This window comes from Rhinatrema bivittatum, chromosome 1, assembly GCF_901001135.1.
Source record: "Rhinatrema bivittatum chromosome 1, aRhiBiv1.1, whole genome shotgun sequence".
Classification (NCBI taxonomy): Eukaryota; Metazoa; Chordata; class Amphibia; order Gymnophiona; family Rhinatrematidae; genus Rhinatrema; species Rhinatrema bivittatum.
The window spans coordinates 412,490,367-412,513,018 of NC_042615.1; the positions used below are offsets into that span (position 1 = coordinate 412,490,367).

At 40.1% G+C, this 22,652-nt stretch overlaps 1 protein-coding gene across 1 annotated transcript in view; it reads left to right on the top strand.

The window, feature by feature from the left end:
* Positions 1-210: 210 nt before the first annotated feature.
* Positions 211-22,652, top strand: part of CCIN (calicin) — a 96,305-nt gene continuing 73,863 nt past the window's right edge. Inside the window, exons 1-2 of the mRNA XM_029611888.1 lie at positions 211-388; positions 14,911-15,114. The gene's annotated coding sequence lies outside the window, so the exon portion shown is untranslated. The remainder of the gene's footprint in view (positions 389-14,910; positions 15,115-22,652) is intronic.

Genomic DNA, 22,652 nt, shown 5'->3' on the forward strand with positions numbered 1-22,652 from the left:
GGATGTTTGAAAACTAAATAGTTGGGCCACCACAAAGCTGAAAAAAACATGGGTTTGATGTTTCTTGTAAATTGTATGCCTTATATTTAACTGCTTGAAATCAGCTTGAAAAATAGTCATTTTCCATAATTGTGATGTCACTTCAGTTGAGTAGGAAAAGTCATTCACCAGATATGACATCAAATCTACTAGAGAAACCTTCCTGAAAAACATATGAGGTACCTGAGAACCAGCTATTGGACAGGATGAAGCACTCTTTATTAGAGAAAAGCAGTTATGGATTCTTCTCACAATGATCCCACTTCAGCTTCCTATATCAATTTTCCTGTTCTCTGCCATTTTTTTCTGAAGTGTAATGAAGATTTTTCTTGGTCTCCTGAGTATAAAGGTAACTTTTTTCCCCAGAAAAAACTCTAGCTTAAAATTAATTTAAGCTTTTAAGAAAGAACAGACCAATTCCTTTTTAGCTAGCACTCATCTCCTGTATGCAGGATTTATGTTATGGGAAAAAGGATACTACTGTTCAATAGGTCTTCCATTGTAATATTTACTTTTGTGTGGGAGAGATATGCTGGCAGTATATCTTGGTGCATAGATTCCAAATTTATTTCTATAGAATCAGTCTGATTGTTTAAATACCCTAGGGAACATTGTTTAAAAATACTATAGAGAAGTCTTGGGAAAGAATTTTCCATTTTTTTTACACAGGTAAAATGGCCTTTTGAAAATGGTCCCCCTCCCCATAGTGTGGACATACGCTGTCTTATAGTGCATGTACATTTCACCTGCAGGGTGAAAAGAGAGAGAGGTCAGGCCATGTATGCTTTAAAGCAAGTGTAAAGCCTGCAGGTACTTTTATACCCATGGCGAGGGTGCTGGTGCATTTTAAAGAGAAACTATGAAGGGGAGGGGCTGGATTAGGGAGATGAGCTCTTTGCAAAGTTTGAAAGGTGTGCTAATTCAGCCTCTTTTTGTGTTTGTTTTACAGTCTCACTGATCACCCCCTCCCTTTCTGTCCCTGCATGTCAGGAGAGAAGGGGTTGGATTAATAACATGGTAATAATAAATATTGGCAGAAAAAGATCCAAGTGGTTCATCCAGTTAAAAAAAAAAAAAAATTAAGGATGTAACTGCCAGTCTGTGCAGGTTACCCCCATGCATTTTGTTAAGGGTAGTAACTGCCACTATATGCAAGTTACCACAGTTAACACATAACATGCCATACTGGGTCAGACCAAGGGTCCATCAAGCCCAGCATCCTGTTTCCAACAGTGAACAATCCAGGCCATAAGAACCTGGCAAGTACCCAAAAACTAAGTCTATTCCATGTTACCGTTGCTAGTAATAGCGGTGGTTATTATCTAAGTCAACTTAATTAATAGCAGGTAATGGACTTCTCCTCCAAGAACTTACCCAATCCTTTTTTAAACACAGCTATACTAACTGCACTAACCACATCCTCTGGCAACAAATTCCAGAGTTTAATTGTGCGTTGAGTGAAAAAGAACTTTCTCCGATTAGTTTTAAATGTGCCACATGCTAACTTCATGGAGTGCCCCCCAGTCTTTCTATTATCCGAAAGAGTAAATAACTGATTCACATCTACCTGTTCTAGACCTCTCATGATTTTAAACATCTCTATCATATCCCCCCTCAGCCGTCTCTTCTCCAAGCTGAAAAGTCCTAACCTCTTTAGTCTTTCCTCATAGGGGAGCTGTTCCATTCCCTTTATCATTTTGGTCGCCCTTCTCTGTACCATCTCCATCGCAACTATATCTTTTTTGAGATGCGGCGACCAGAATTGTACACAGTATTCAAGGTGCGGTCTCACCATGGAGCGATACAGAGGCATTATGACATTTTCCGTTTTATTCACCATTCCCTTTCTAATAATTCCCAACATTCTGTTTGCTTTTTTGACTGCCGCAGCACACTGAACCGACGATTTCAATGTGTTATCCACTATGACACTTAGATCTCTTTCTTGGGTGGTAGCACCTAATATGGAACCTAACATTGTGTAACTATAGCATGGGTTATTTTTTCTTATATGCATCACCTTGCACTTGTCCACGTTAAATTTCATCTGCCATTTTGATGCCAAGGTTACTCCTTTCTTCATTTCCATCACTAGGAATCCTCACGGGCTGATGCAATATCGGCACGTGGAAAACAGGCGCTCAAGATTGAGCGCCCACTCTCCTAACACATGCCAATGCACCTCTCCAGGGCACCCTATGTAATATTTAAATGGGCTGCTGCAGTAAAAAGGATGTGCTAGGGGAAATTGTGCGCCTCCTCGGAAGCAGACACCCAGGAGAGATTAGGAAAATGGACGCTCATTGCTTGATGATCCCTTTTCCTTTTTCTTTTTTTTTTTATTTATGCATTTTTCAGTACAAATTACTAAGAAAAAAACCTTCTTGAACAGCAAAAGAATAGAAGATAATAAGAAAAACAGGAAATAACAACATTTAAATTCACATTAAATCTTCGTCTCCCTAGTCCACAATACTAATGATCCAATAGAAAGGCCGTTACTAAAGAAAATCTTTACAAAACTTTACAAAATTTTTTTTAAGGAAAAGTAACTAACAAATGGGGATATTTTCCTTTAAGGGCACTCACCGCCCTAGAGGGTAGCAAAGACTATGATTCCAAGCTCCAATTATGTTAACTCAGTTCCTTTATCACACAGAAAGAACGTCAGTTGTGGAGGGAGCTGAAAAACATATTTATGTCCTCTCGGGTAGATTTTCAAAGGGTTACGTGTGTAAGATACGCATGTAACCCCCGAAAACCTCCCCTTGCGCGCATAGGCTCGGCGGCGCGCGCAAGCCCCGGGATGCGCATAAGTCCCGGGGCTTGAAAAAATGGGCGTTCCGGGGCAGGGCCATGGGTGGGGCGCCAGCCCGGGGGGGTGTTCTGGGGGCGGGACTGAGGCCTCCAGAACAGCCACTGGGCCGGGGTATGGAGGGCAGGTGCGCGCAAGTTAAACTTCTTCGATAAAGAACATAAGAAATTGCCATGCTTGGTCAGACCAAGGGTCCATCAAACCCAGCATCCTGTTTCCAACAGAGGCCAAACCAGGCCACAAGAACCTGGCAAATACCCAAACACTAAGAAGATCCCATGCCACTGATGCAATTAATAGCAGTGGCTATTCCCTAAGTAAACTTGATTAATAGCCGTTAATGGACTTCCCCTCCAAGAACTTATCCAAACCTTTTTTGAACCCAGCTACACTAATTGCACTAACCACATCCTCTGGCAACAAATTCCAGAGCTTTATTGTGTGTTGAGTGAAAAAGAATTTTATCCGATTAGTCTTAAATGTGCTACTTGCTAACTTCATGGAATGCCCCTAGTCCTTCTATTATTCGAAAGTGTAAATAACCAATTCACATCTACTTGTTCAAGACCTCTCATGATCTTAAAGACCTCTATCATATCCCCCCTCAGTCGTCTCTTCTCCAAGCTGAACAGCTCTAACCTCTTCAGCCTTTCCTCATAGGGGAGCTGTTCCATCCCCTTTATCATTTTGGTTGCCCTTCTCTGTACCTTCTCCATCGCAACTATATCTTTTTTGAGATGCAGCGACCAGAATTGTACACAGTATTCCAGGTGCGGTCTCACCATGGAGCAATATAGAGGCATTATGACATTTTCCGTTTTATTAACCATTCCCTTCCTAATAATTCCTAACATTCTGTTTGCTTTTTTGACTGCTGCAGCACACTGAGCTGACGATTTTAAAGTATTATCCATTATGATGCCTAGATCTTTTTCCTGGGTGGTAGCTCCTAATATGGAACCTAACATCGTGTAACTACAGCAAGGGTTATTTTTCCCTATATGCAACACCTTGCACTTGTCCACATTAAATTTAATCTGCCATTTGGATGCCCAATCTTCCAGTCTTACAAGGTCCTCCTGTAATGTATCACAATCCGCTTGTGATTTAACTACTCTGAATAATTTTGTATCATCTGCAAATTTGATAACCTCACTCATCGTATATCTTTCCAGATTATTTATATATATATTGAAAAGCACCGGTCCAAATACACATCCCTGAGGCACTCCACTGTTTACCCTTTTCCACTGAGAAAATTGACCATTTAATCCTACTCTCTGTTTCCTGTCTTTTAACCAGTAATCCACGAAAAGACATCACCTCCTATCCCATGACTTTTTAGTTTTCTTCGAAGCCTCTCATGAGGGACTTTGTCAAATGCCTTCTGAAAATCCAAATATACTACATCTACCGGTTCACCTTTATCTACATGTTTATTAACCCCTTCAAAAAAATGAAGCAGATTTGTTAGGCAAGACTTCCCTTGGGTAAATCCATGTTGACTGTGTTCCATTAAACCATGTCTTTCTATATGCTCTATGATTTTGATCTTGAGAATAGTTTCCACTATTTTTCCCGGCACCAAAGTCAGGCTCACTGGTCTATAGTTATCTGGATCGCCCCTGGAGACTTTTTTAAATATTGGGGTTACATTGGCCACCCTCCAGTCTTCAGGTACAATGGATGATTTTAATGATAGATTACAAATTTTAACTAAAAATCAGAAATTTCATTTTTGAGTTCCTTAGGTACCTAGGATGCATTCCTAGGGTACCTAGGATGCATACCATCCGGTCCAGGTGATTTGCTACTCTTTAGTTTGTCAATCTGGCCTACTACATCTTCCAGGTTCACAGTGATTTCATTCAGTTCATCTGACTCATCACCCCTGAAAACCATCTCCGGAACTGGTATCTCCCCAACATCCTCATTAGTAAACACAGAAGCAAAGAATTCCTGCAATGGCCTTATCTTCCCTAAGAACCCCTTTAACCATTTGTCATCTAATGGTCCAACAGACTCCCTCACAGGTTTCTTGCTTCGGATATATTTTAAAAAGTATTTTTATTATGAGTTTTTGCCTCTATGGCCAACTTCAATTCAAATTCTCTCTTCGCCTGTCTTATCAATGTTTTACACTTAACCTGACAATGCTTATGTTTTATCCTATTTTCTTCAGATGGATCAGGGGGAGGGTTTAGTTCGGGCTGGGGGGGCAGGTTAGATAGGGAAAGGGAGGGGAAGGTGCGGGGAGTGGAGGGAACGGAGTAAGGCTGCTCGGTTTGGCGCACACAAGTTGCACAATCATGCATCCCCTTGCGCACGCCAACCCTGGATTTTATAACATGCGCGCGGCTGCGCGCGCATGTTATAAAATCGGGCGTAGATTTGTTCGCGCTGGGTTGCATGAACAAATCTACACCCGCGAACATGTTTTAAAATCTGGCCCTTTATATTTAATGATACATTTACAAGGGAACTTGAGGGTAAAGGATGCCCCCAACTGCAGAACTCTGGGTCTCAACAATAAGAACTGTTGCCTCCTCTTCTGGGTCTGTCTGGTGACATCTGGGTATATTCTAACTTTGAAATTTAGGAAATTTTCATTTCGCACTTTGAAAACAGTCTCAAGACCCAGTCCCAATCTGATTCAAATGTAAAAGACACCAACAAAGTGGCGGCTTGTGCTATTTTACTATCTGAATGTTGTAGTAATTGGGATATGTCCAAAGTTGGTATAAGTTGATCCATTTCTTGCCCTCCCATCTGCAAAGGCTGTTTTTCTTGTTTCTTAAATTTAGGCAAATAAATGCTTTAGCCAGAGGTGGTATAGCCTCCTCTGGTATTTTAAGGATCTTAATTAAATATCTTTTGAACATATCCCTAGGCAATATAAGAGGTAGCCTGGGGAAATTTATAAGACATAAATTTCTACTTCTAATTACATTCTCGAGATTCTCAACTTTAATTTGCAACTGATGGTTTTCTTTTATAATTGCCTCCTTGTTCATTTCCACACTTTCATCTTGTAGCATCTCTATCTTAAGCATTCTCTCTTCCATGTTATTAATCTTTTCCACTATGGGATTTAAATGCATTGACATCGCATTCCCCAGGCTAGCTATTGCATTCCAAATCGAATCTAATGTGATTAAAGCAGGTCTTACCAGAATCAGGGCTTGAATTTTTAATAATGGGCTCGATATCAATAATTTTTGCACTCGTTCCTGTAGCCCTCCTACAGTCGGTGAGCCAGCCACAGCCACAATGGGGCCTTTACCGGAGTTTCCTACAGCTTCTGCAGTGGAATCCGTTCCCATACGGTGTTCAAAGATGCCTGCAGCTATGGCTTCCGTCGGATCTCCCCAGTCTCTGGTGGCCGCCGGATTTGCTGGTGGAGCCCTTATTATCAGGGATAATGATGTTGAGAAGTCCTGGGGGGAGCAGGGAATTTCCCCTCCTGCCTCCCCCTCCATCAACATCACCTCCGATCAAACCCTCTGTACGTGGGCATCCATAGGCCCTGAAAGGGGGTTTCCGGAGTGTCTACAGGGTCAGTCCTCTCCTTTGCCTGTCGCTTTCGGGCCGTGTGCAACATTAGGTAAAATTCAAATAAATCCAGATCAGAAAAAGAAAAACGCCGTGGTGCCCACTAGTTACTCACCGGCACCATCTTGGATCCAGAACTTGGAGGCTTCAAAGGATTAGGAGAGGCAATCAAATTTTAAATTGTGTAATGGGTAAAGAAAAAAAAAAGAAATGAAGGTACAGTTCTAAATTGAAACAAAGTCGCGCACCCCTTTGGCAATGCGCCGGCAGTGGCTGCTCACTGCAAAAGGGCTGGTTTTCAAGGTCCCTTGAGCGTCCCTCTCCAATGATGTCAGACGTAAAGGGTGCCCGGCTGTAACCCCATTGGGGCTGGAAAGTCCACCGCACCACATGTAAGGCTGCTGGGTCCGCTCCCAGCTCTCCTTCTCCTTGAACCTCAGATTGTCCCTTTTCCTAACCTGACTGCCAGCACACTTTTTGTGTGTGTGTGTGTGTGTGTGTGTGGGGGGGGGGGGGGGGGTGTTTCTCCTATTTTGGTTCCTCCAACTTAATATCACCACGCTATTAAGGCAGAAGAATTACAGAAAAGCAGTGTTTTCTACTTTTCTGTAAACTTTTTGAGGGTAAAAATGTGTGCATTGGGTGCACTTTTTTTTTTTTTTGCAGCAGGGGAAATAGCTAATAGCCTCATCATCATGAATTTATATGTGATGACTGCTATTAGCTATGCACTCAGTTGGATGCGCAGTTTGGACAGGCTAACCCCTGTTTTGAATCAGGGGTTATGGACCAGTGTCCAAAACTCATGTCCAATCGCGTGTTGAGCCATACATTGAGGCCAGCACATGGCATTGCATCTGCCTATCTGTGTTTATCCCACATCCTTTTGAATTCCATTAGTGTTCTTGTCTTCACTATCGCTTCTGTTTCTGACTCTATCCTCTTAGAGCTTAGTATTATGAGTCCTAGTCATACAGTTTTCTTTCCATTGGAAAAGGTTTGATTCTTGTGCATCATTAATTCCTTTGACATATTTAGAAGTCTGTATCATATTCCCCCTGTCACTCCTGACCTCCAAGGTGTACATATTCAGGTCCTTCAGTCTCCTCATATAGCTTTCATAGAAACCACACACTCTTTTCGTTACCTTTTTCTGGATCATTTCCATCCTCTCTATATCCTTTTTGAGATAGTTTACATACCTGAACACAGTACTCTAGGTGAGACCTCACCAAAGACGTATACAAAGGCATTATCACCTCCTTTTTCCTGCTGGCAATCCCTATGCAACCCAACATCCCTCTGGATGAACAGCCCTATACAACTTGAATTTTAAAAAGAGCCATTGCCTTCTAACTGTAGTGAACCCTTAGAATGTCCACCCAGGTTTTTGTTTCTTTTTGCCCCAACAAGTCTGGGATTGCATTTCTAAGAAAATTCATAAAATTCTGTCTAATTGACTAGCAAATTTTATATCTTTCACTTATGCTTAAGCAGGTTTCACCTGGGAAGAGCATACCAAGGAGAGTTGCAGACCTACTTTTGTGATTTAGGTCATGCTAGATGGCATTCCAACACAAGTCTTAGTGGTCTCTGGGAATGTGAAAATGGTTGTTCAGTGAGACTCGGTGAAGTGAGTCCAAATTCATTACGACAAGGTAGTAACCCTGGCATATATTCATGGGGACCATTGACAATACCCCACAAGATGGGTACGACTGAAGATCCCAGCCAGCCAAGATATGGTTGAGGTGGGAATATTCCCTTGGCTACTCTACTCCATGATCATTGAACGGGACTGTCCAAAGTTCAAGTGTCTCTGGAACCAGTTTACAACAGGTTCATCCAGCTATGACCAGGAAGAATTGGATTTTCCAGAACTATTTCCATTAAATGACCCTGATCTTTTTCATAAAGACTGTAAGTCTCCTAAGTTCTGGAGGCAATGCCAACAGCACAAATCCACCTATGCTGCTAATCTAGAAGCGGGAGGGGAGTTCGGACTCAGAGTGTGAACAACCACCCACCCAGAATTTCCTATCTAGCCCCTTTAAGTGGAAATTTTAGGTGGGCTCAGAGGCAGGATGAGTCCTTTAGGCTCAAAAGTGTATACAATGGGTGGATGGAAAGATAGTCACTGGAGTGCAGCTAACAGACCCTGTTTCTCCACATTTTGTGATGAAAGGGGATTTACTTTATAGAGTCACAAAGGGAAGTGTAGAAGGAGAAGGGATAGAACAACTCCTGGCTCCCAAGCCCTATCATCAGCAGGTCATGCAGTTAGCACACAGTTACCTTCTAGGGAGTCACCTGGGGGAAGAAAAGACAGGGGAAAAGATACTGGCACAATTCTATTGGCTGAGCCTTCATAAAAAGGTCCAGTTGTATTGCCGCTCTTGGCTGCTGGAATATGGTCGGCACCTCTCATACTAATGCCTCTAATTGAGACCCCTTTTGAAAGAGTGGGCATGGATCTTGTGGGGCCACTAGAGAGATCAACTTGAAATAAGTACATTCTCTTCCTACTGGACTATGCCACAAGATATCCAGAGGTAGTACCGCTATGAAATATGAAAACCCCGATGGTGGTAACCAACCTAATGGAGCTTTTTTAGCAACTTGGGATGCTCAAGGAGATCCTGTCTGATCAGGGTGCCACTTCTCCAAGATCATGAAACAACTATGTACCTTTCTCAAGATAAAAACTGCAGATCTCAGTGTATTACCCACAGACTGATGGCCTAGTTGAATGCTTCAATCAGATGCTCAAATAAATGTTGAAGAAATTTGTGGATGAAGACAGTAAGAACTGGGACGCATTACTACCCCCTGTGCTGTTCGCAATCCGCAAAGTACTACAGAGGTCAATGGGGTTTTCCCTATTTGAGTTATTGTATGGAAGGAGACTGAGAGGAATCTTGGACATATCCCGTGAGACCTGGGAAGATGAAGCAAAACCCAGGCATAACCAAATGGACTACATGCTCAGAGTGCAAGATCACCTAAAAAAGGCTGGGGAGGTAGTCCGCCTATGTCTGGAAAAGGCTCAGAGTTCCAAAGCTTGAGCTTACAATTGTCCCACAGTAAGTATTCCAGCTGGGGAACAGCATCCTTGTACTCCTCCCATCTTCAGAGAGCCTATGAAGTTTTGGAGAAAGCAAGACCCATGGATTACAAAATCACTCAGCCAGATAAATAAAAGAAAACCTCAAATCTGCCATCTAAACTTCCTGAAGAAGTGGGTTGCACAGGAATACAGGAAGAAGAATTTGGTCCCGAGGTCGGACCTGAAGTGGATCAAACCCAGGTTCCTTTTGGAGAGCAGCTGTCCACTAAACAGGCAGCTGACTTAAAGCAGCTGCTAGAGAAAAACAAGGAAATCTTCTCGAACCTTCCCAGTTTTACCTACCTGGTATAACATGACATCATTACTACATCTGGAGTTGTGGTATGACAGAGTCGCTATTGGTTTCCCAAGGCCAGGCACTGCATCATCAAGAAAGAAGTGAAGGAGAGATGTTCCAGCTCGGGGTAATAGAGGAATCAAACAGTGATTGGTCCTCACCCATAGTATTGCTACCAAAGCCAGATGGGAGCATAAGGTTCTGTAACGACTTTAAAAACGTCAATGAGATATCAAAACGCGATGCCTATCCGATGCCACAAGTGGATGAACTGATTGAGCACCTGGGATAGGCCCAATTCATCTCCACTCTCGATCTTACAAAAGGGTAGTGGCAGGTGCCTCTCATACCCTCAACAAAAGAGAAGACTGCATTCTTAACACCTGATGGACTCTTACAGTTCACCAAACTCCCTTTTTGTTTTCATGGTGCCCCCACAACATTTCATTGATTGGTCAACCGCCTGCTCCACCCACATTAAGGGTACACAGCCGTCTGCTTAGATGACATTGTGGGCTATAGCCCCGATTGGAAGGCACATCTTTGCCAACTTCAGGCCCTGCTAACCAGTCTGAAGATAGCAGGGCTAAAGATAACCCTAAGAAGTGCTTGCTGGCAGGACAAGAGATCCAATATCTTGTCTACACCCTGGGGAAGGGAAAGGTCCATCCACAGACCAGGAAGATCTTTGTGATCACCCAGTTGCCAGTCCCACAAATAAAAGCGAAAGTAAGAGTGTTCCTAGGCCTTGCAGAATACTACAGAAGAATTATTCCCAACTACGCAGAGAAGGCAAAGCCCCTCACAAGGCTGCTAGCAAAGAAAGCACCAGAGAAGGTCCAGTGGTCAGAGAAAGCAGAGAAGGCTTTCAGAGCTCTGAAAGAGGCGATTATGCGCTGAACTGGTCCTGATAAGCCCGGACTTCACTGAACTCTTCACGGTGCAAATTGAGGCTTCAGAAATCAGCCTAGGAGCATCTTAATCCAAGAAAGGATGGCCAAGAACATGCTGTGGCATACATTAGACTGAAGCTGATGCCACACGAGAGGCATTACTCAATAGTCAAGAAGGAGGCCTTGGCATTCAAGTGGGCCTTAGAGGCCTTTCACGCTTACCTGTTGGGATGGCAGTTCACTTTCATAAGGACCACCAACTGCTCCTATGGATGAATAGGAACAAGGAGTCTAATGTGAGGTTAATGAGGTAGTACCTGGCCTTACAGCCCTTTTTTGAGATCCAATATAGGGCAGGAAGGGAGAATGTGGATTTCCTGTCGAGAGGTGTGTCCCTTGTAAAGGCAGATGCTCATTCTGACAAGGCTGAGCTGAGGGGAAGAATACGTGAGGGAGTGTACAGAAATGTCCTCAAACTACCTTAAAAGGATCAAGCACAGCTATCTCGCTCCGTCCTCCTTAAGATTGAGACCCACAGGGAATCTTGGTGAACAGAGGAGCCTTTACAGAGTATAATACCTCAGGTCCTAGAAGGGTTAAACTGGCCCCGGGGAAATGACAGTGTCCCACCATATGAGAAGACATGCTACATTTAAGGTTTGAGACTGACATTTTTAAGACCTACTATGTTTAAGTTTGGGATTTACCGGAAGCCAAGGTGAACTGTTTAAGTTGTTTGGTTTTGCTGTGCACTGCATTTGTTTATTTTCACTGTAATAAATTACACTTAAGGAACAGCCCAAGAATGCCTCCCTTATTCCTCTGACTGATCCTCAGCCGCTACCGCTCGAGTTACCACACAGAAGTATTATGATACGAGGTATTCTCGGTTTTATTCTTCACATTTTTACTAATAATTCCTAATGTTCTGTTTGCTTTTTTGACTGCCATCACACATTAAGCAGAGGATTTCAATGTAGTATCCATGATGATGCTTAGATCCATTTCCTGGGTGTTGATTCCTAGAATGGAACCTAACATCGTACAACTAAAGTTTGGATTACTTTTATTTATTTATTTAACAGTTTTATAGACCACAGTTCAGGTAACAATGTTACTAATCACTTCGGTTCACATTTCAACAATTACAATGACAATATAACGAATAGATTATAATGTCTTACATAGAACAGGGGGCTCCCTTTTCCTCATGTGAATTACTTTGCAGTTGTCCATATTAAATTTCATTTGCCATGTGGATTCCCAGTCTCTCAGTCTTGTAATTTCTTGCAATTCATTTGTGATTTAGCAATTTGGAACAATTTTGTGTCCTCTACAAATTTGATCATCTTATTCATTGTTCCCTTTTCCAGATGATTTATAAATATATTAAAAAGCACCAGTTCCAGTACAGAACCCTGCGTTTATCTTCTTCCATTAAGAACACTAACCATTTACTCTGTTTCCTGTCTTTTAACCAGTTTGCAATCCACAATAGGACATTGCCTTCCATCCCATGACTTTTTAATTTTCTCAGGAGTCTCTGGAGTTTTCTGAAATGCTCCCTGTTTCACATACAGGTCCCCAGAGGCAGGCACAGCTCCAGAGTCTAAATGCATGGATGAGACGATGCTGCAGGGAAGAGGGATTTAGTTTTGTAAGGAACTGGACAAACATTTGGAAAAGGGGGAGACTTTTCCGAAAAGACAGGCTCCACCTTAACTAGAGTGAAACTAGGCTGCTGGCGCTAACTTTTAAAAAGGAGATAGAGCAGCTTTTAAACTAGAATGGGATTTTATCAAATGCCTTCTGAAAATCCAAAGATCCCAGTTCACCATTATCCATATGTTTACTAACCCCTTCAAATTGGTGAGGCAAGACTTCCCTTGAGTAAAATTAATAAATAAATAAATGTTGGCTATCTCATTAATCCATGTCTATCTCTATGTTCTGTAATTTTGTTCTCTAGAATAGTTTCGCCAATTTTTAACTGCACTGACATCAGGCACACTGGTCCATAGATTCCTGGATAACTCCTGGAGCCATTTCTAAAGACTGCTGTTACATTGGCCACCATCCAATCTTCAGGTACAACAGATGATTTTAATGATCAGTTACAAATTACTAGTAATAGGTATGCAGTTTCATTTTTTAGTTCTTTCAGAACTCTGGGGTGTATCCCATCTGGTCCAGGTGATTTGTTATGCTTTCCTGTAAAACTCTGGAAAAGTATTTAATATTTGCACCATCAGATGACATCACTCCATCTGTGTGACTTATGAATGGCTATCCTTAAAGAATACCCCCTAGTAAGTAACTTTATTTTCTTGTTCTGTATGAATTATTTTTTTTCTTGCAAATAAAAGATCAAAGGTGCTAAACTTTCTTCCCACTGACAGAAAACTGGAAAACATCTTTATTATATCCAGTCAAAAATGTACTTAAAGTATATAAATTAGTTGACTAGCAATATCTTTATAAAGCTGAATATTTTAAAATGCCAGTTTCGGACCCTACTAAGATTCCTCGTTCAGGCAATATGCTGCAAATAAAACAAGTTTAAGTCAGAAGAATTCAGACTTTGAATACCAGATTTAGGTCCATTATTTTTCATTACTCTCTAATACTGCTACAAGATACATTTATGGATGATCTCATAGATGTCTTGACTGATTAACCATAGCTCACCTTCCAAACCAGTGCTCCATTTTAACTCATCAATTCTTCATGATTTTCTATAACTGCCTGATTAACTATGGGCCTAATTTTCAAAAGCATTTACATGATTAAAACTGGGTTTTATGTGTAAATGCACTTTACCTGTGCAAGTGGGCTTTTGAAAATTGCTACAATATATGCCATTGAATTGTCAATATGTTTTACCACTGTTAAGAGAACTTAACGTGGGTAAATTGCTCTTGAAAATTGCATTGATAGTATTTTACATTTACATGTGTAACTCCTTGAAAATTCACCTGCATGGTATTACTTCCATTCTGTTTCTATGGGCAAAAACACTTACTGAATCAGACCCTAAAACTTGTAGCTCTTTTTTCCCCTCAAAAATACAATTGTTTTCACTTTTATTGTTACCTCATGCTGACAGAAAGCTCCATGGGGGCAATAATCAAACTGCCATTTTTGGTGCAAATGCTGAAGGTAATTTTTACCGACAGTTTGCATCATTTTTCGAAGCTAAACTATGCAGAGAGTTTTGCTTTGATTATTACCGCCAGAAATATTAGCTGCAGAGATTTACACCTGCTTTCCCAGCTGGTAATTTTTCTGTCAGAATTCACATATGTAGTTTTCATTATATAAAGCTATGCATGTTTGTTACATAACCTATCCTCTCCCAACTTGAGAATATCTCCAAATAATGCAGGCAAAATTACTTGCATTGTAGAAAAATGACCTACATCAATATTGGGCAATTTTCAAAGCAGGTAAAATGCTTTTTTACTCATAAAAATGGCTTTGAAAATTGCCCTTCATATAGTCTGTCTCTTTCCTGCCTGCTCCAGTATTTCAGTATAAGGACTATCTAAGCTATGCTAAAATTAACAGATTTTTGCTAATCATTTAAAGACTGTGTTAAGCTAGGAACCAGATTCGTTTAGGTACAATGTTCCTAATGGGGAAAAAAAATCTTTTCAAATTTTAGTGGATTGGATATGTAAAGAGGAACTTGGGGTGCAATGAAAACAGAAAATCAAGCATTGTGTATCTTAAGAGAAAAAGAGGAGTGAAACTGAATACTAGGTAGTGTAGGGGGGAGTACATGTTAGCAGCTGGAGAAAAATGGAGGCTCAGGAAAGAATAATAATAAAGGAGCAAAGATCAATCTATTTTATTTTTTATTTATTTTGATTTAAATTTATATTCCACCTTTTAGCACTTCAAAGGAGTTTAATCTCCTGTCCACAGAGGGCTTACAATCAGAGGAGGTAATATTCAAAAGAATCAATGTTTATAAAACTAGGTTTTATGTGTGTAAATAGATTTTTGAAACTTATGATATAGACATGTAACTTTGAAAATTCATCCTGAGTTTGTACTTGAGGCAATGGAGAATAAAGTGGCTTGCCCAAGATCACAATCAGAAAAAGACATGGAAGAAAACCAGGTAGATCAGGAAAGAACAAAATAAATTAAGATTAACAAATATTTATGTAGATTTCAAAAACTGTTCTAACCTTTATTCTAGTATCTAACAGCAGCAGCACCAAACATGATCAGTAGTAAAAAGAATGTTCATTGCTCTTCAATTACATCATAATCAAGAACAGGAATCAGGGAAATAAGAACACAACTGCGATATCACTTCTATTACAAGAAATAAAGAAGAAAATTGACAACAGTCTTAAATATCCATATCCAACTTATTTCACTGAAGATCAACTGACTTCAGGTAAACAGTGATCTTACCTACTTATGTTCTGTGTGAAATGCCACATGCCCTGAAGGTAACAAATATTGGGAGACATTTTGATTATTACATACCTTAAAAGTTACAAAGAGATATTCTTTGTAATTTTATTATGTTCAATGTCTTCCAGCTCAGTGGGAACATGCCTCAGCTGAGGCTTTGATGTCACAGGCCTTAATCTGTAGCTATCTTGAGGTTTCTCAAGTCTTATTCCTCCTACCCCAGCCATGGCAATGACAACCCTCTGGCTGAGACACATGAACCACAGCTCATTCCAGAATTCTGCACATGTGCTTTTGAACTAGCCACTAGCCAGTAGCTTTTGCAGTTGAGTTTTTTGTTGGCTCTGACTGCTTTCTTTAAGAATGTTGCTTCTAAAGGAATGTAAAAGGCTCGAGCTCCAGGATTTCACAAGATAAGTTTCAGTCTTATGGACAAACCAGGTTTAAGGCTTGCAAGCTGAACTTAAAAGGAAAAAGGAGGTTGCAGTCCTGGAGGGACAGCTGGTAGAAACAAGTTGCCTGAAGTGGCAGCTTGAGGAAGCCGTGGAGAAATTAGGGAGAACTGGATCAGAGGAATAAGCTACATCAAAAGCTGTCACGTTTCTATAGCAGCTATACCACAGCCAATGGAAAGCTCATCTGGCTAAGTATTGAGCTGAATGAGACTAGCCTGAAGCATCTCATTAAAAAAAAAAAAAAAAAAAAGCATGGAAAGGAAATGATCTATATGAAGACATGGTGAAACTGCAGAGTGCTGTGGCCTAAATGGAGGAGGAGGCAGCAAAGTTCAAGAGTTGACCAAACTGAAGAATAAACCAAATGCTATAATTATGAACCTAGAGGAACAGCTGTAGTGAGAAGAGAAGGGATAGCAAGAGATGGAAAAGACTCCATGAGAGCTGGAAGGATATCACAAATCTTCATGACCAGATGGCTGAACTTAGGAGGGTAATTTTATAACAGCCCATGTAATTTATGTTTTTCAAACATTATAAGTTATATCAATTTTTAAAGCAAACTTATGTGCATAAATTTGTTTGGAAAATGATCCAAAATATCACAAACCAACCCATACAAAGTTACATCTGCACTTAGCAGGGTGTAACTTGTACAGGTTAATTACGCACATACTTTTTAAAATGTAAAATATGCACATAAACCCCATCTCCATTCCTTGGAAAGTCTAGATGCTTATAAAAGTATGCATGAAAACCTGTATCTTATGCATATAAATGGCTTTGAAAATTACCCTCAAAAGGCTACTAACCAAGGAGAAGGAAGAATCGCAGCGCGCCTTGGCCTAAATGGAAGATGGAGCTTACAATATGGCAGAGTCCTAAAGAAGGACCTGAAGGCATCATTTGCTGTGAAAAACAAGGCAGAAAAATAGAAGAAAGGATGCAATGAGGTACTAAAGACTCTGAAAATGAAGTAGGAAGGCACCATATGGATTATTATCCTGCAAGAAGTAATCTGGCTGAAGATGATGCTAGATAGGAAGGCAGATTTACATGAAGCAGATGTGCTCATAGGTAGTGGGAAGAGTTTCAGAGCAGCTGGAGCAAGCTAAACATAAAAGAGGATCTAGAGAAGGACAAGAAATTATTTGAAAATAACTGCCAAAAACTAATTGAGGAGCCGGAAGTACTCCTTTGGAGAAAAGAAGAATATGAATGCCAACAGCAGCTGGAAAATAGATTTCTATAGCTCCATCCAAATTCCTGGAAGATGAACAAGCTCAAATGGAGCTTTTCGAGAAAATCAACTATCTAGCAAGATGCTCTGCAAGGCCACTCTAGGGAACTAAGCATGCCTTTCCTGATGTTTAGGCAGTTTGCTTATAGTGGAGCTCTATAGGACTTACTGAAGGCTAGACAGGAAGTGAGGTCATGCTTGGAAAGAGCTAGCTGGGATTTGTAATCTCCAGGATTATCTGAGCTCAGAATCCATCTGAAGGCACTTAAGGAAATCGTAGATGGATTGGAAAAAGTCTAAACTACCAGAAAAGAAAAAGTAGAGAAGTGCCTAGGAACATCAGGAAGAGAATGTCCTTAACATGGATAGGAGTCCAATGATTATATACACTGGTAGAATCTCAATCTATGTTAGAAGTTAAAGGGCAGCCAGATGCTGGTAAACTGGTGTAGGACAGGTTTAAGTGAAAAGGCTGAATTCTGCAGAGAGGGAGCCAGGTTATTTATATGATCTTGATTATCTGCCTTTAACTAATCCAAGCCTCAAGGCAGATTACACTGTAATGCAATATCCAGTGTTGTCCATAGGAATGTTATTCCCATGGGAATCCCATGGGACACGTCCCATGGGATGGGATGGGACGGCACACATTTGTATTTCCCATGGTAGTCGATACTTGATATTGTAAAATAAATTTAGGCTGAAATTTGCAGTTGTGTAAGTGCAACAAAATAGAATTCATTCATCATCTATGTAACTGCATGGTGCTATGAGAAGGATTTCGAGTCTAAAGAATAATTCAGGTTTTCCTAGATTTTTTAAAGGCTCTGTCTAGGTTTTCTCAATTTAACGAGCGGTAACACTGCCAGACTGGCACATTGCGCATGCGCGCGGCTAGTCAGCCATTGTTGCTGTGTTGTTGATTGTCGTCTTTGGCGTTTTGTAAATACAAAGCTAGTTTTAATCTGGTGTAATCTGTTTCGTTGCTGAATTTCATTCTGAATTGCTAATTTCAAATAATTTGTGAAGGCAGGAAGGTAGTCACTTGAAGTCACGGTGTTACTGAGTACAGGCTGTGTAAGCCTAGCACCCCAAAATGGCCGACCAAAAATATGAGTTCCAGGATCTAACTAAAACTGTGGTTGCAAAGATGTTGAGTGATGGAGAATGCCACTTGATTGATGTTCCAAAAGAACATGTAAAGTCTTCAACAGCTGATGTTAAAGCAGTTAAAATATCTGAAGGTATTTTAGCACCATTTCTTTGCTGTGCAAAGTGCAAAACGCTGTACAGTTGGTATAAGTTGATTAATGGAAAATGGATTAATCAAAGTGGTTATGGAGTTGCAATACAGCATAGCATGAAATGTGGTTCTGGTAGTTCAAGTTCTACGAACATCAAAAGATTTTTTGAAGCCAAGCAGCCGGAAGTATCAAAACCACCACCAACATTGGCAAATGCGTGGCAAAAAACAGTTGTTGAACTAATTACATCACATCCAACAGTATCCATTTCGGCTGGATGTGACGTTATATGTGATGCTGCTAACTTTGCTGCAAGATCTACTCACGCTGCAAACAAGGTATATAATTACACTATATCACGGCAAACAGTGACTTGTGTTATTTTGGAGCAAGGAAAATTGGCAAAACTGCAATTTCAGAAATTGTTTCAAAATATGGCACAAGATCCAGAATGTGCAATTTCAGGAATAGTTGACTTTTGGTCTGCAAGACAAACATATCTGTTGCCATATGGAGGAATTATTGCATGTGGACTAGATCAGAGTTGGGAATGGATTACTTTTCCTCTGTCTATTATCAATATTGATAATAATGAATCTCATACTGCACAATTTACGCACAGTTTTTTTGTACGTGAATTTCTTGTCGAATCTACCACATTCTCCAGTCCATTGTTTGTGTGTACTGATAATGCAGCAACCATGACGGCAGCATTTGATGGACGGTTTGATACCGATACAGAAATTCACCGATCTGGTTGTACTGAGCACAGGTTATCAACATGCATTACTGATAGCTTCAGCAGAGGCGTGATTTTTGAATTGGATCATTTCATGGATCAACTTTCATTTATTGAAACATATTACAATACACGTCAGGCAAAGGCATCACAGCTGCCATTTTCCATACCAACAAAATCTACAACACGTGAATGGCGATCATATTACCGACGTTTCAATGTCCATTTAAAAAATTACTCGCTTTACTTGAATGAAGATGATGAGGAATTCTTAAATCACATTCCGAATATTGCTCAGATTAAAGGAATGCTGTATATACATGAGAAATTCAAAACTTTTTTTGACAAACTAGAAATTGATGGTGCTACATCTCATTTAATATTGCTGTTATATTTCGTCCTAGACTATCAGTTGTACAAAGTTATTGTTGATATTGACGAAGAAACTTCCAGCAGCATGGCAAAGAAATATTGTCAGAACTTTCGCAATATTATTGAAGAAAAACTTTGGCCATATTGTGGCAGTTCTCTGGCAGTTACTGCGGCATTCCTTACTGGAGTTGACATTACAGCCAAAATAGAAGACATGGTCAAGTCAGTTGTTGTTACTCAGAAGAAAAGGAATGTGGACACCAATAAATGGGCCAATGACTGGGTCGCTTTTTCTAAGTCTGTTGTTCCAACTGTTATTTCATTCATCAAGGATTTAAATCTTTCTTCTGAATCATCTGTTGTGTGTGAAGTAGCAGGAATTGTAGAACAAAAGCCGAAAAGTGATTTTGACTTACTTTTTGATCCTCCGCCAAACAAAGCACTTAAGTTTGATGGCGCCAGGAGGAACAAATGCCTTGAGGATGAACTCATCATGTTTGAAAAATTACGGCAACCAACTTCACAACCATTAAATTATTGGAAAAATGAACATAGATTTCCACTGCTAAAAGCAAGTGCGAAAATTGTTTTGGCCATACCAGTGTCATCGTCAGCAGTAGAGCGCTTATTTAGTGCGACTGGATTGTTGTTGAGTAAGTTACGAAAACGGATGTCACCAGCTGTCGTTATAAACTCTGTGTATATCAGATTTGCATGTAAGATGAAAATTGTGGAAATGGTTCAGGGATTACCTGGATTAACTGAATTATTAGAAACGGTCGATGAGCAGGAAATTGATAGTGTGCTGAATGAGCAGAGTGACTCAGAAATAGAATGAGAGTGTCAGAATGATACTGAATTGTCATACTTAGATTATACTTTTGAGTGTTAAAGTTAATAAAGTTAATAAATTTTGTCGTTTTGCATGTCTCTTTGTACATGTAGTCCTATTTAGTAGACACTAAACATAAACTTTCATAAATTTAATAATTTTATTTGAACTGTATTCCATATTAATATTGTAATGGGAATCCCATGGGATGGGATGGGATGGGACAGGCATAAATTGCCATGGGATGGGATGGGATGGGACAGAAAAATATGTCCCATGGACAAGCCTGGCAATATCTGACACAATAGTTGAAACAGTATATTATATAATAGTTGAAAAAGTTTAAAAATACAACAGAACATATAGCAATTCAATAAACCAACCCATAAAACATCCTGATACTCCTACTCCAATACTCATAATCAACTGAAGGTATTTTCAAATAGCTAAGTCTTTATTATATTTTGGAGAAATTGGTTTCCAGACATATTTCCAGTGGTTATATATTCCAGAAAAGTGATGCACAACACTGGAAAGCACTATGCTTTGTTCCCACTAACCACACATTCGAAAATGATGGCACTTCCAAAAGTGCTTGCTCTGAAGAATGCAGCAATCAGGAAGGTTGATGGTAAGCCTGAAAGGTGAATGGTTAGCCTAGAATGATATCTTTAGTTGTCTCTTTGAAATGCTCTTCTGAGTTAAACTCTGGGATAGAGAATCTTCAGTGAAAGCAAGTTATGAAGAAGGGACTTATAACTATCTCAGCTGATAGTATAGTAGTGATTGGGTTAGCTATCACAAACAGAGAGCAAGGCAAGGGAATATGAGAAGGAAGGAGAGATTCAATTCTCCACCCTAGCCAAGGAAGATTTATCAATGTGGGAAGACCCTGGAGAGAAGTCCAAGACAGGAGCAGAGGCAATTGAGATGAGTAAGCCAAAAACATCACCACACATGGGAGAGGAAGCAATTGAAGAGCTGATGGCATCTCCATGAGCAGAAAAGAAGGAAGGCAAAGTGTGAGAGCAAGGGAAAGAAAGAGTAGCAAAGACATCTGATGGGGAGAGAAGCATGCTTTCACTGAGTTAGCTAGCACACATTTATGAAGGAATGGGAGACATATGACAAAGTAGATATGACCATAGGGGCCAATATTCAAAAAAAGCTGAGCTCCTGGTGCCTAATGTAGGCACCTATTTTCAGCCAAATTTAGGACTCTAAGTTTTCAGCTGTAAATTCACATACATTTAAGGGCCTAAAAATTAGATCTGCTATTCATTTGCCTAGATTCAGGCTCCTAAATTAGGTGCCTAATTCTGAAAATTAGTGCTAAGCTCCTATGTTTCCCTGCTCTTAACTCCCACCCCCATAGTCACCCATTCTTTAGGATTCTAAATTTAGAAACCTAATGAAACTAGAATTCTAAATTAAAGCCACTCAGCCCTAGTATATTTTCAAAAGGGCCAATTTTAGGAGCCTAACTGCAAAAGTTAGGGCCCTAAACTCTGAAAATGTAACCCCCTTAGAGGTGTTGTGCTAAGACAGATGGATTGTCCATAGAGTCCAGCATCCTATCTCTGACAGTAGCTAATCTAAATCTCTTGGAAGAACCCAACAAAACCTAGTAGGAAAGTTCATTCCCTATCTCACACTCTCAGAAGTATGAAGCTGAGACACCCATGTTTATCTGGCAAATAATTGTTTATGGTTGTGTCTTTCAGAAACTTGTCCAAACCTTTTTAAATCTATTGTACTACTAGTCTTGAGCACATTCTCTGGTATTAAATTCCATAGCTTAATTGTTGACCAACAAAATGTTTCACATTTTGATTTAAAGCTGCTAGTAATTTCATGAAATATCATTTAAAATATACACCACGCTGGGTCAGAACAAGGTTCATCGAGCCTAGCATTCTGTTTCCAATAGTGGCCAGACTAGACACAAGTAGCTAACAGATCCCAAAAAGTAGATCTATTTCTTGTTACTCCTAGGGAGGTGATGGCTTTCCCTAGTTTATTTGGCTACTATGTACTATGGACTTTTCCTCCAGAAACTTGTCCAAACCTCTTTTAAACCCTGGCTAGTTGTCTAGCTCACCAATTTTAATTTTCAGATTTTTGGCATTCGCATTCAGACATACTTAAGTATGTTTTTTTTGTATTTGTATTTCTAATCTTATTTGTATTCACAATTTGCTTTCTAGCAGATACCAGAGACAGTTTGGAGCCATTCATATCAATGTGTAGTAAGTCAATCAGGAAGTCTTGAATTAATAGTCCAGAACACTGCCATCATGTAATAATACTGTTCCTCTTAACAGTCAAATTCCTCCTTCCTTCTTACTAAGTACATCTCAAATCCTTCAGAATAGCATACAGTTCCTGTACTCACTAATCACACTTCTCCTGTGCAGAGATCAAGGAGAATTAAATCAGTAGTTGACTTCCATAGTTTCCTTCCAGAAAACTTCTGAAGTTTCTCCCTCTCTTCTTCTGTATTTTCAACCTCTGCAGCTCTCTCTTGTTGTCTTTGTGCCATACTCCTATCTTCCTCAGGCAACACACCTGTGAGCTTTTCAAGAATGCAGGGAGTCTCTATCCTCCCTTCACTTTAGAGACTCCACCCTCTGAGT